This window comes from Camelina sativa, chromosome 11 (genome assembly GCF_030686135.1).
Source record: "Camelina sativa cultivar CO46 ecotype springtype chromosome 11, ASM3068613v1".
NCBI lineage: Eukaryota > Viridiplantae > Streptophyta > Magnoliopsida > Brassicales > Brassicaceae > Camelina > Camelina sativa.
This window is the reverse complement of record NC_141890.1, coordinates 26,203,945-26,214,832: the sequence shown is the minus strand read 5'-3', so window position 1 is coordinate 26,214,832 and position 10,888 is coordinate 26,203,945. Positions and strand designations below refer to the sequence as shown.

Sequence of the window (10,888 nt, the reverse complement as noted above, 5' to 3'; positions counted from 1 at the left end):
ACACCTGATCCTGAGGATTCTCCACGTTGGTGCTTCTATAGGACAAATTCGGATGGCTTTTGTAGTTCGGGTTGAAACCCCTGTTCTGCACAAAACCTTGCCCACTCACATAATTAACCTCCATCGTTTCATCCTCTCCATCACAAATCTCCTGAGCTAGCGGCATGTCTCCGGTCTCATCGACAAAATGGACAGTTTTCTGGCTCCCTTCAGAAGAAAGTTCACCTTGGCTGTCAACTCGTCGATCTTTTGCGTATCGACACTGTTGACCTTCACGGACCTGTCATACTCAGGAGCCTTGTTGCTGGAGCTTGCAGCTAGGTTCTCAATCAACTGATATGCTCTTTCCTTAAACTTTTTCATAAAATCCCCATTGATGGCCGAGTTGAGAGCGTTTCTGTAGTCCCAGTTAACTCCATCATAGAAAATGCCCAGAATCTGTTCATCACTGAATCCATGGTGCGGACACTCTCTACAGTACTCTTTGTACCTCTCCCAAGCCTCGCAGAAGGCTTCTCCAGTGTGCTGTTGGAACGATGAAATCTTGTTCCTCAGGGCAGCGGTCTTAGCCTTGGTGTAGAAATGGTCCAGAAACGCAGATCTAGACTGTTCCCATGATGTCAGAGACCCAGGTGGCAATGACTTCAGCCAATGTGAAGCTCTATCCGCAAGAGAGAAGGGAAAGAGCTTTCACTTCAGAAAGTCTGGCGGTATCCCATTTGGACCAGTGGTGCTACATATCTCCTCAAAATTCTCGATGTGGTCCATCGGAATCTCAGCTGGGAGACCGTGAAATAGGTGCTGCTTCACTAGAGAGGAACAATCGCCGCTCGGTTAGTGTAGAACACATGCGGGTTGTCCTTGTCCCCAATGGACGGTTGTGGCGGCGCGGCTCTTTCCTGTTGAGCACGGAGCAACTGCCCCAACTGTTGTCGAAGTTGCTGCAACTCGACAGCCATATCCTCATTGTTTCCATTGTCACCCATGTTGGCGGATTGAAACTTTCTGTTCTTGCGGTTTGTTCTTTCTGCCAAAGAGAGCTCTGCGGCTGACAGAGCAACTAGTTCTTCGGTGTTGTTTCTTCTTGTAGATCTTCTTGTCATGCACCTGAAACACACACAAAGAAGAAGCAGAAAGACAAATCAGTAAGGTCTTAGTCTAGTAATTTCGCCGAAAACCAAAGGTAAAAATTTGGTCCCCGGCAACGACGCCAAAAACTTGATACACAGAGTTTTAAACCTTATTTTCCTACTGCAAGTGCACAGCAAAGAGGTAGTACTTAGGGGTCGAATCCCACGAAGACCAAGTTTTACTCTATGGTTCTATTGGTTCAATTTCAAGCTAAGACAATTCGAAGTTGGGTTTGTTTGGTAACAGTAACGCGATTAAAACGGTATAAAAAGGCAATAAGCAAAACACTAGATCAGGGATAATTCTCGGGAATTTCAGAGATAGCAGCTAAACAACTATTCAGGGCATAGATTAAGTACCAGTCTAGAACTCAAACATAAATATAAACTGATCCACTGTCGTGGTATCAATAACTCTATCTGATCGATTCTGTGCGGAAACGCGGAGCACATGCTCAGACATCCGGAGCACATGCTCGGCAGTCCATAAACCCTAAACTGTCGTTTGAGCCCAGAATCGCAGACAAGCATTAAAGAACAGGAATGATAAGTTCACAAATCACCTACACATCAACTTTCGCAGGTTTAGGATAATTTGCCCACTAATGTCTTTTCTAGCAACATATTACACTTTTGATGAATAGGTAAACCTAGAATCATAGATTGGGTGATCAAATCAACCTAAGCATTAAGTCTAACAATAGTGAAGACAATCGATTATATAAAGCCCTATTTGTGTTCTGTTGCTAACCCATGAAACCCCTTTTGAAACCCCTAATCTAGCAAAGAAAACTACTCAAACATAGAGAAATGAATCATAGCAAAAGATGAGAAATTCAATGACATAAAAATAAAAAGGGTTCAGAGAATGCTTCACAAGGTAGCCGCTCTTCTCCCTCTCCCAAAAGCGTCGCTCAAAAACCAAAAGAAAAGGTATATCCATCTCTCCTAAAAACCCTAGGTTAAATAGCATACAAGTAGAGAAAAATAAGGAAAGATTCCAAATTCAAATCTCCCAATTAAAAAACGATCTCAGCCCTCTTTCTCTCACAAAGGATCGCCTAAAATAAGGGGAATTAGGCAGGGAATCGGCGCCTAGATGCTTGCCACGTGTCGTCATGAAACCGTAGAGTTGGGAGCATGTGCTCGGAAATCGGGAGCATATGCTCCTAGGTCTAAAATCAGCTTTTCTGCTCCAATTCAACTCCTTTCTGCTCCGATTGCTCCTGCTGTTCCAATCCTTGCTTTTAGCTTCCTAGCCTCTTATTATAACCTGAAAAGGACTCAAACAACTACAAAACTATCAAATAAACGGGGTCAAAGTGAGTCAAAACCGTAACATATCATCCGAAGAAGCATGTGCTCCCACCCAGCGAGCACGTGCTCCCGACTCCCGATCAGACCGTTCCTACTGAGGTACCTCCTGCACGCGTGTACACCCCTAGGGTTCCTTACCCTGTTCCTCCTAAGAAATCTCGCAAGGATTTGGAGGATGCAAAGTGCAAGGAGATGTTGAGAGAATTGACGGTAAAAGTACCCCTAGCTGATGTTGTTCAGATGATACCTGCTTTGAAGAGATATGTGAAAGAGTTAGTTTCTGGGAGAGTGTCAGAGGAAGAGAACGTGACGATGGTTTCAAGAGAGTGCAGTACTGTGCTGCAAAACAAAGTGCTAAAAAAGAGAGATGATCCAGGGCGATTTGTCTTATCCGTGAGAATCGGTAAAACGATTTTTGCAAACTCCCTCTGTGATCTAGGTTCCAGTGTGAACCTTATGCCATATTCAGTGGCTAAAAGGCTGGGATACACGAAGTTCAAGTCTACACGGATTTCGTTAGTATTCGCGGATAGATCCACCAAGCGCCCCATAGGAGTGTTGGAGGATTTACATGTCCAGATAGGGGACACGCTTATACCAGCAGACTTTGTGGTTCTGGAACTTGAAGAAGAACCACGTGACCCCCTGATCTTGGGTAGATCATTCTTATGCACAGCTGGTGCGATTATAGATGTGCAAGGGGGAGAGATCGATCTCCAGCTGGGGGATATGATCGCAAGGTTTGAGATGAATAAGCTGCTCAAGAAACCTATGATAGATGGTCAGACTTTTGTGGTTGATGATGGTTCAGAGGCTGCACATGAGGTTACCGATGAAGTTCTCACTCTCGACCCGTTGGAGGTTGCCTTGACAAAGGCAGAGGGTAAGTATGGATTCTTGAATGAGGAAGCTGACAGTTTTACACGCATTTTGGATGCAGGCAGACGGTTCCAGCAACTGGTAGCTTACGCCAGCCTAGACGATGAGAACCAATTAGGGGAGGAATCCGCCGAGGGAGCAAAGGTCCCTACACAAACCTCATGTGTTGAGAACCTAACACTTTATCACAGAAAAACTTAATTTCTTAACCTACTAAAATTCACAAAGTTAAAGTAACATAAATTATACCTGTGATCGCCCCGGCACTGGGTCCACCAGTCTCTGCAGTCGTGTAAACCCGTGGCACCTGCTCAATCCGTGACACCTGCTGCCCTCCAGGCTGCACCTGCTGCAACGCTGCCACTGCCACCAGCTGCAACTTGGGACACAAGGGCCTGATATGCCTTGGCTCCCTCCAATGATAACATACACGAGCCGTTGTCGTCAGAGCACTCCTCTTGGGACAGCTAGCAATCTTGTGATCCTTGCTTCCAAACCTGAAGCAACTCGCACCACTCGACGTCTGCATAGCCTCCCACCTTCTCTTGGTTCCCTACGCTGGATTACCGCCCCTGCTAGAACCACCCTGCTGCTGAGCCCTACTAGGCTGAACTGCTGGACTAACCGCCACTGACTGTGCCCGGATATCCTCCTCAATCCCTGCTGCAGTCTCAACCAGCTCTGCACGCGTAGCATAACTCTGCCCTCTACAGTGAACCCTCAAATCATCACGTAGGGCCCTCAAAAACCTCCTGATCTAAGCATGCTCAGACTCCATAGTCCGACCCCCATAACATAGAAGTCGACTGAACTCCAAGTCCAGCTCCCGCACTGACCGCGTCCCCTGAGACAACTGAAGGAACTGCACCTCCAACTGGTCCAATGCCTCTCCGGAAAGTACTTGCGGTTGAACTCCCCCACGAAGTCAACCCAAGTCATCTCCCGCTGCACTCTAATAGCAGCCACTGATCTCCACCACAACTCAATATCACCAATCAAATGGTGGACCCCTATGTCCAACCAGAACTCCTCAGGACATCTCAGAGTATGGAAGTTACGTTCCACACTCGTCCTCCACGCATATGCAGCAGTAGGATCTGTACCACTCGAAAACTGTGCAGTCACGAGACCTTTCATCTCCTTGAGCATGGACAAATAACGTCCATGTGCTCCTGCATCCGCAGCCCCTAGCTGCCGCTCCTCCGCCACCCCTGGTGGCACAACCTGAGCCTAAGCTGGTACCACTGTTGGCAACCGCTCCAACAATTGTGCTAGCAAAGCCATAAAGTCAGCACCAGGGACTCCACCCGCTGGGACTCCCACACCCGGGACCCTAGCATCACCGACCACTGGAGCATCAATACCGCGACTCGCCAACACCCTCAGCTGTCACACTCTGGTCCTCCGTCTCACTAACCACTGGGACTCTGCCCCTACCACGACCACGTACGCGTCCACGACCACGACCACGACCAGCAACAGCATCCTCTCTAACCATTTGCACTACCATGAACAGAAGGCTAAGCACGCAATTATACATAACACAAAAACATATACTCACTGTGGAATCACACTGTAGGCTCGAAGAGGATGTTCTAGGACTCCATGACACACACAATTGACTAACTCACATAATCAATCAAGAAATGCAATCCCAAACATCACAACAGAAACCTAGTGAACATAAACCTAGAACCGTAAGGGCTCTGATACCAAACTGAAACGAACCGACCCGTTTTTTTTAAATAATAAATAATAAATAATAATATTAATAATATATAAACTACAACTAGTGGTCCCATACCCACTAGCCACCTAACCACAATCACAACCAAACAGCGGAATAACAAATACCAATATCCAAAACAATATCCAATAATCCAAACAACAATAATCATAGAACCAGCAACCTAGCAATGTTCTAATGACCCAATTTAGCAACCTAGCAATGCCAGACAACATCCAATCGAGTCCCTAGAACATCCTCCTCTTCATTGCCTTGATTCCACAATCACACTTTGCCTTTACCTCCACCACAAACACAAATTGCAATGCATGAGTATTTTATAAACACTCAGTAAGGCAATCCTCCCATCTATTGGGCTATACACACAAGCAATAGAGACATCTCTAACCATCAACCAACAATGAACAAACAACAAATAACAAACCAGGGCTCTGCATCGACCGACACCAACATGCATCGACCGACACCACATAGGGATGCATCGACCGACACAAGGGATGCATCGACCAACACTCGCACTGCATCGACCGACGCATGGACATAACACGAAAACCCTAGGTTTTACATGCCGTCCTCGCACTTGCATCGTGCGACGCACAAAGTGCATCGACCGATGCATCATGCCGAGCATCGTGTTCCCCGAAGCTTCTCGCCGAATCTTTGTTCCTACAACCACAAAACTCGATCCCAAGCCACAAGAAAGCTTTCTAACGTCCCAAATAACCATCTAACAAGCCTAACAACACAATAAAAAGCAGATCAGAGAAGCTCTATCTTAGATAAGCCATGGTCCTGCAGTTACCTATGCCACAGAAGAATCTGAACCTAAAACAAGCAATAGAACACTCCTAGCAAGCTCCTACAACGTTCTACACCTCAGATCTCACCAGGAAACATCAGAAACCCACAGAAATCACCAAGAACACTCTTTCTCTCCTTTGTTTCTCTCAATAACGGTCAAAGTCGACTAATGAGACAAAAGAATCGACTTAAGGGTTTTCCTCTTCCCTTTGCCCAAAACGCAGCGTTTCACTTAAGTCAAAACGCAGAAAACTGAATCTGCATCGACCGATGCAATCCCCAAACCGGGAATTCAGTTCGCGGGTGTTACAAAAACACACGTATTTAACTACAACTCACTTGATGATTCTTTCTCTCTCTCTCTCGTAACTGAAATGTATCGTTGATAGAGGCTTGTAAATTGCAATCTCCTAAGACATAATTTCGTCTCTACTATAGTGTAAGTAGTTAAGTGGGCGTCTATCTTGAGGATTCAACTATCGATCTCCGGATTACACACCTTCGGAGATCCTAGCAAACTATACTCTGTTTTCTTTCAATAATTTATGGGAAGAAGAAGAAGAGACGAAATTGTTATGTCTTCGTTTATGTCAAGTGATTTGTTTATATATTACACCAAACGTTGTTTCTATAACCGACATATATGTCTTTTCTAATCGACACATACAAAGAGTGAAGGTACGTGTATGTTCACTTATAGATGCAATCCTCCAAACCGGGATTTTGGTTCGCGGGTGTTACAGCGGAATTGCGTACTTTCTGGTTTGCATGTTTCATATGTTGATTGTGAATATTTTTTCGGTTGTGTGTATAGCCCAGTAGATGGGAGAATCGCCTCACATAGTATTTATGATAATACTCACGCATCTCATATGTGTTGTGGTGCAGGTAAAGGCAAAGTATGATCGTGGAATCAAGGCGATGAAGAGGAGGATTTTCTAGTGGCTCGTTGACGTATTTTTTGGCTTCTGTTAGGTTGCTAGAGTCGAGTCGTTAGAATGTTACTAGGTTTCTGGTTTGATGTTTTATGACTCTGCTGGTTAAATTAATATTAGTTATTGGTTTATTGGTTTAGTGGTTATTGGATTATTGTTTATTGATTTAATGGTATTGTTTTATATTATCCACTATTGTTTGATTGGGGTTAGGTTGTTAATGAGTATGTGATCACTATTTTAATATTATATTAAAAAAATAGGTCAAGTCGTTTCAGTTGAATCCATGTGCTCCTTAGTTCGATTTCTGGTGGGAGAGATACTTTACACCAAGTTATAAAGTATTAGCAAAAGCCGGTCTTGGACCTGGAGAAGATTATGGTCCAAGCCCGAACTCCTATTACCTAACAAAATAAAAGAAGGGAAATTGCAATCTGTACCCCATATAATTTGATAATTAGTTCTCTCCTCAAACATTCTTCTCACTTCTCTCTATTTTTTATCATTCCCAATCTTTTTTATGTATCTCTCCGATTGCAATTTTCAACAGGTTGATAGTGGACTAGTGGTGAGAAGGTTGATAGTGGACTAGTGGTGGTTCCGATTTTGATTTCGTTGATGTGATGACGGGGTGGTGGTACAATTTGGATTCCATGAAGATCAAGGCCAAGCGGTGGCCGTGGCGAGTTCAAATCTCGGTGGTGGTTCCAATTCCGATTGGAATTGTGCAGAGAGATGGCGACGGAGCAGTTGTGATGGTTGAATATTATGACGGTGGTGGTCTACATAGATAGTGTATGTGATACTCTTCTTTGTTTTTTTAATTATTTCTCATAAAAACTGAGAATGAGATAATTGAGATGCTATTTTCATCACCAGATTTCATGGGTTTCTTTTGGCTGTTCAATCTCTGATCCAGTGCATCCACGGTTAAATATGATAACTTGTTTAACATGATAATTATGCATTTATCAAATAGAATTTTTACGCTACAATAATTGTTATTTGTTAACATGTTAATCAAATAGTTATCACACAAATACTACACTGTATATGACTCGTTATTTTATGTATATGATATAACAAATGAGTTACTGCGATAAACATAAGTTTATCACATGATTGATAAACATATCGCCATATAATTTGATTTAACACGATATATACGTAAACTTATTGATATATGTATATTGTTATTTTGTTAACTAATTTGATGTAACACGATATATATGTAAACTTATTGATATATATATATATATATATATATTTTATGTATATGATATAACAAATAAGTTACTGCGATAAATATAAGTTTATCACATTATTGATAAACATATCGCGATATAATTTGTGTAACATCCGCGAATCGAAATCCTGTTTTAGGGGATTGCATCGGTCGATGCATATAGTGTATTGGTCGATGCAGGTTCAGTTTTCTGCGGACGAGTTAAGTTAAACGCTGCGTTTTGGGTTAGGAAAAACCCTTAACACGAGTTTTGTCTCATTAGTCGGGTTTTGGCCGCATTTGGGAGAAAAAGAAAGAGAGAAAAGTTCCTTAAGTGTTCTTGAGTGTTCTTGATGATTTCTAGAGATTGGAAACTGTTCCTGTAGAGATCTGTAGCTGGGATCGTTGTAGGAGCTTCCTGGAAGTGTTTTCTTGTTGGTTTAAGGTTCAGATTCGTCTTGGCAAAGGTAAGTGCAGGACCATGGCTTATCTAAGCTAGAGCTTCTCTGATCTGCTTGCTTATATGTTGTTAGGTTTGTTATATGGTTATTTGGGACGTTAGGAAGCTTTCTTGTGGCTTGGGATCGATTTTTGTGGTTGCAGGAACAAAGATCCGGCGAGAAACTTCGGGGAACACGATGCTCGGCATGTTGCATCGGTCGATACATTTTGTGCGTCGATCGATGCAAGTGCGAGGACGGCGCGTAAAACCTAGGGTTTTCGTGTTATGCCGATCATGTGTCGGTCGATGCAGTGCGAGTGTCAGTCGATGCTTGTGTAACTTGCATCGGTCGATGCATCCCTTGTGTCGGTCGATGCATCCCCATGTGGTGTCGGTCGATGCAGAGTCCTGGTTTGTTATTTGTTGTTTGTTGATTGTTGGTTGATGGTTAGAGATGTCTCTATTGCTTGTGTGTATAGCCCAGTAGATGGAAGGATTGCCTTACTGAGTGTTTATAAAATACCCATGCATTGCAATCTGTGTTTGTGGTGCAGGTAAAGGCAAAGTATGATCGTGGAATCAAGGCAATGAAGAGGAGGATGTTCTAGGGACTCGATTGGTTGTTGTCTGGCATTGCTAGGTTGCTAGATTTGGGTGATTAGAAACATTGCTAGGTTGTCGGTTTTATGTTTCCTGATGTTTGGTATTTGGATATTGTTTATGATATAATATTGGTTTACTATTGGTTATTTATTGGATATTGGTATTTGTTATTTTGTTGTTTGGATGTGATTGTGGTTAGGTGGCTAGTGAATATGGGACCACTAGTTGTAGTTTATTTATTATTATTATTTTATTATTTACTATTTATTTAATTAAAAAAACGAGTAGGGTCGTTTAGTTTGGTATCAGAGTCCTTACGGTTCTAGGTTTGGGTTCACTAGGCTTTGTGTTGTAGATGTTGGGATTGCATGTCTTGATTGATTATGCGAGTTAGTCAATTGTGTGTGGCATGGAGTCATAGAACATCTTCTTCGAGCCTTCAATGAGATTCCACGGTGAGTTATTGTTATGTTTCTTTGTGTGGTTTTGTTTTGTTCTATGCTTGTTAGCCTCTGTTCTTGGAAGATCAGTGGTTAAGGGTGGTTGAGTTGCTGGTCGTGGATGTGGGCGTTGTTGTGGTGGTGGTCGGGCAAGTTCCCGAGGCCAGCGAGTGTGTGGTCCAGAGTTCCACGAGGAGGTATGTCAGAGGGTCGCAAGCGTATCAGGAGGGACCAGAGGGGGTTTCAGCCGGTGAGCGTGCCAGATGTGCTGGGAACCCAGGTGTGGGGTTGCAGAAGGTGAGCCCAGGGTTGAGATGATCGCTAGGCGGATCTGTTGGCGTGTTGTTGGAGCGGTTACCGAGAGGGGTACCAGTGCAGGCTCCATTTGTACTACATGTGGCGGGGTGCAGCCGAGGGCTGCGGATGTTGAGGACTTTCCATCTTAGGTTAGGAGGATGGAGCAGTTGTAGATGACCGGTGCGAGATTCTTCTCGAGAGGTATCAAGCCCAGAGAGGCGGATAGGTGGATATATGCAGTTGGAGCAGATATTTTGCTGCTTGGTGGTTAATCCAGTTGGATATTAGAAGTTGAGTGGGCAGGTGTAACATTGCAATGTTATACTCGGACCACAGGAGGTACTTTTGGTCGGGAGATGTTTATAGTCGTTAAGGATTGTTGCTTCTGAGGGGATGGCGACTTCCCTCAATACCGATAGCTCAAAGGGCTGAGGGCTCCGAGTGTGGCAGAGGGGATGATGTTCCCCTGAGGGGATGAGTAGTTCCCCTGATACCGAGATCTTGAGGATTGTTGTCCAAGAGTGAGACGGTATAACTCGAAGACGCTGGTCTGAAAGTGAGATCGGTATGGCTCGAAGGTTGCAACCTAAGGGTGGAAGACTTGGGAACAAGCAATGTATAGAACGTGAATATTAACATGATGACGGAATGTAGACCTCGAGAGTGATGGTGGTTTAATCTTGGATTTTAGGATTATGTTGGCCGGTGGGCCAGGTTTTATGACCAGTGCGGTCATTAATGTGTGGCAGATGTGCCATGATTGGGTGGCCGGTGGTGCTGGAGTCCCGGGAAGGAGAGCTGCAGCAGGTATGAGCCGGCAATGGCATGGTTGCCAGGTACATAAGTTCACGAGAAGCCTTCATGGCAGGATAAACTAATCTTTGCGACGATGTTTGATGAAGTTCATCGGAGATGGATAGGGTTGCTAGATTCAAGGTTTTGGTAAGCTTGTTCGAGGGAATAAGTCAAGTGGTTTGAGTTAGCGGCCTGCAAAGCATTTGATGCGGTGAATCAGAATATGCGAATGTATGGTACTTGTTTGTTTTATTACGCTCGTATTGATGATTTGTTG

The 10,888-nt window shown here is 44.0% G+C and overlaps 1 non-coding gene across 1 annotated transcript; it reads left to right on the top strand.

The window, feature by feature from the left end:
- Positions 1-451: 451 nt before the first annotated feature.
- On the top strand, positions 452-558 carry LOC147934409 (small nucleolar RNA R71). Its single transcript, XR_015573430.1, has one exon. It is a non-coding gene; the product is annotated as a small nucleolar RNA R71 (small nucleolar RNA).
- The last annotated feature ends 10,330 nt before the right edge of the window (positions 559-10,888 follow it).